General features: G+C 43.2%; 1 pseudogene; it reads left to right on the top strand.

Annotated features, from left to right (window-relative positions):
* LOC106533045 (serine/threonine-protein phosphatase 2A 56 kDa regulatory subunit gamma isoform-like) overlaps positions 1 to 3,823 on the top strand; it is an 18,188-nt pseudogene that overhangs the window by 2,217 nt on the left and 12,148 nt on the right.

Below are 3,823 nucleotides of genomic sequence, written 5' to 3'. Positions count from 1 at the left end.
ATCTATCTATCTATCGAGATAGATAGATTTTTTTTTCTTTTGTTCAAAGAATTACATGACATCAATTAGAGGAACACATTAAAGAAATAAACTAACGGTAACAAAAAAGATTTAAAGAAAAGCGGCCTCATGAAAAACAAAACTCTTGGCTGTATTTTAACTGTGTGACTTTTAGTGTGGGATGTTCATGTGTTTTGTTTTTATGGATTGTTTTATTGATTGTTTTATGTGCTTTGTACTCTTGTTTTATGACAATGGGTGAAAACTGTCCGTTGTGCTGACTCCGACCCATTTGTATTCTTTTGATCAATATCCACTGCCCTTTGAAATAAATAAATGAAATGAAAAAGCATCAAACAAACCAAACAAGCAAAGAAATAATACAAGCACCGTCTAAATATTACTGGATTATTACTGAGTTATAACTTTATTTTTCACAAACCTGAAGGATTTTATTTTAACCGTTTTGGTGCTTGTCTGATGCACATTTAATGTCTGGTATGATGGCTGTTGAGCTGATTTGCTGATTTTCTGCTTGCAGAGTAAAATCCAGTTCCTCTTTTAACTAGCTTATTGTTTTTAGCTAGTCAGGGATGCGATAACTCTTGTTTCTAAGTGCAGAGTTGTCTGTAAAAACGCTTAGACATTTGCTCTTTATTTTGCATTCTGTTTAAAACAAAACCATAAATGTTTAATTTAAAGTGTACTTTTCTGAAACATGTTTTTATTTCCATTTGTTAAAATAAAAAATTGAAATTGATGTTTCAATTTTGGCTTCCAAACACAAATAGTAGTTCCAGTTTTTGTAGCAAAGTAAGACAAAATCCAGTTTATGCCAAATGTCAGCTCAATTTTAAATTTACTCATCTTTTATGGGACTTAATTACTGGCTTCATGCAGTAGATTTTCCTGAAGAGTTTTTTTTTTAAACATTGGCAGTGTCCACCTCTTTTCCTTTTGCATTTAGTTTGGTGTCACTAATGTGTATTTTCCCTCTTGTTTTGGCAGAGTTCAAACAGGAAGTCAAACAACAGCGTTCCTCCCACCACTCAGCTGCTCAAGGGGAAGCAGCCAGGTTCCCAGACACCTGTCAAAAAGGACAAGAGGCAGAGCTCCTCCCGCTTCAGCTTGAGCAACAACAGGGAGCTGCAGAAACTGCCAGCTTTCAAAGGTATTTTACATACGTGTGCAACAACCCCAAATCTTCTGACTTCACTCTGCTGGCTGTGGTTACAAATGTTCAACTTTTATCTTCACAATTCTGGTGGTTACATTGCTCTAATGGTAGGTTTTGTATAAAAACCAGACTTAAAATCACATGATAGCCAACATAATAAAGAATTGTCCCTTAGGCAGTTAGTTGTTTGTATTTACTATATATGTTCTTTGCAAAGATTAGTCTAATCACATAGTTATTACTCATTCTTTCCCCTCTTCATAACCATCTCTTCATCCTGACTTTAAAACTAAGCTCGGCATGATGTTATGCAATACATGGAAACAAACAGAGGACATACACGGCATGGATTTTGTGCTGGATTTAACCCAAGTTTCTATATTTAGTAGTAATCCGGGTGATAAAGCTTTAATTCTATGGTCTCAATGTTTCAGTGTTAATAGTGACTTGATAAAAAAAAAGTGTGCCGACTGCACCAGTTGTCCCCTTTCAGTCAATACACTCGGTACAACACATCATGTATGGGAAAACACGCCCCTGCGTGTCCTGGCTGAAGCCACCTCTAATCACGCCTTTAGGCAGGTGACGTGATGACGACAGATGTCTGGCTCCGCCTACACATATATATATACTGTCGCCATCACAGTCACTCCTTAGTTCTATTACTCTTCACCTCGCTAGAASCCCCACCTCTTCCAACCTAGCTAGTTAGCTGCTGCTAGTTAGCTTTGTTTGTTGGAAGGCTCTTAAAGTTAACTTAACTGCTTTTGTTGGTGTCGGCTGCCGCTGCCTACAGGTAAGTGTGTCGTATATAAGTGTGTAGAATATTTTGTGGTTCGGGATGAGCACAAAATTACCTCAAGGAGCAGAGGTCGTCGGCCGCCCCTGTGGGCGCGGCTTCTTGCTCCATGAGAGGGACCAGCACGAGTCTTGCCTGGTCTGTCTGGGGGTCGTTCACACTCAGAGAGCGTTGGCGGAGCCCGAAGCATGTGCYTTCYCCGCCAGCTTCGTCGCTCAACCCTGGAGGGACGGGTTAAGTCTTTTAGAAAAAGTGCTGGGTGAAACTGTGGTCTCACGAAAAGACCCACTCCTCTCCGAGTCCAGTAACCCGGTTCCGTCCGAGTCTGACGAGGAATATTTGTCGGTCAAAGTCCCCGCTTCCAGCTGGGCAGACAGAGTAGAGTACAGGAGGGGTTAGCCGTTTATATTGGCTTGGATGTTCTTCTGTCGAAAGACGACGAGGAACCCGGCCCGATCTAGATGCCTCGCTGCTGCGGAGGCGGACCAGGAGGACACGTCTTTTCTGTCCTTGTGTCGTCGTACGGTTCAGAACAAATATTGTCGCGGTTCGCGGGATTTTTCTCCCCACTGAACCGACCACAGTGAAAAATCGTCTTCCCTTATTCCCAGACTTCGTCTCGGAGCTGAAGTCCTGCTGGAGCAAACCTCTGTCCACCCGCGTCACAGTACCCGGTTATGGGCAGTATTTCTGTGTAGATTTTCTGCTGCGCAGCTTGAAAAATTTTACAAGGCTCAGGCCACCACTGCTCACGGTCTGAGCTCCATTAGCATGCTCCAGACATACCAAGCTATGTCTCTGGCAGAGCTCGGAGCTCTGGTATCGCCCGAGAGTCCTCTGTTACCTCCCTTTAACGAGGTCAGACTCTCAGCGGATTACATTCTRTGTGCGTCCCACTGTGCAGCGCTCTCCCTGGGCAGAGGGACGGCTTCAACTGTGGTGGCGCAGAGGCATCTGTGGTTGACGCTCTCTGATGTCCCCAACAGAGACCAAGCTGCATACCTGGATGAACCAGTTATGGCTGCTGGGTTATTTGGTCGGTCTCTCGACGTCATTCAGACGAAGTTTGAGCTGAGGGAAAAGCAGGCTGAAGCCCTGCGCTGTATTGTCCCCAGACGTGACGTGAGACCGAAGACTAGCACACAGAAGCCGGCTGCTCAGCCGCCTCCTGTTAAGAGAGCAGTGCTGCCTGGGAGCCTGAGCACCCAGTCAGTACAGCCTCAGAACCGCGACCAACCTCCCTGCCATTCAGTTTGGAGCAAGGGCKCCCCTCTGGGTCTTCTGAAGGGCTCGACGCCTCGGAGGAAGGACAGTCCTCATAGCTGTTAGGGGTGTAAGAAAATATCGATACACTGAAATATCGCGATATTTCATTTCCCGATACTGTATCGATATTCTAAAGCTCTGTATCGATTTTTTTTATTAAGTTTTAAAACGTCAACTTTCCTGCCAGCCGTTCATTTTTATGTTGTAGTTCAGCCTCTGACCACTAGTTGGCAGCAGTGAGCCAGGCAATTGGCTCCTCTACCTCCTTGAGGTAGAGGCTATTGTTAAGTGTTGGGTGACCATATTGTAAATTAATACTAAAAACTAAAATCTGCAAAAATATATTTTCAAACTATTTATTGGCAAATTTAGTCTAATAATTGAAAACATGGATGAAATAATAAAATACATACAAAGCAGAACACAGCTACAGTAAATGTATCAAAAGCATGTCTATGTAATATTAGAATTTTCTGAGACAATGAATTTTGGTTTTTCTTTTTTTCCCCTGTGATGGCTCGTTCACACCGAGAGCGTTTTGAGCGGCAGGAGCTGCCAGTTTACATGCAAAGTCTATGGCG

This window comes from Austrofundulus limnaeus, unplaced genomic scaffold, assembly GCF_001266775.1.
Source record: "Austrofundulus limnaeus strain Quisiro unplaced genomic scaffold, Austrofundulus_limnaeus-1.0 Scaffold874, whole genome shotgun sequence".
Classification (NCBI taxonomy): domain Eukaryota; kingdom Metazoa; phylum Chordata; class Actinopteri; order Cyprinodontiformes; family Rivulidae; genus Austrofundulus; species Austrofundulus limnaeus.
The sequence above is the reverse complement of the archived record's forward strand: the minus strand, read 5'-3'. Positions and strand labels throughout refer to the sequence as shown.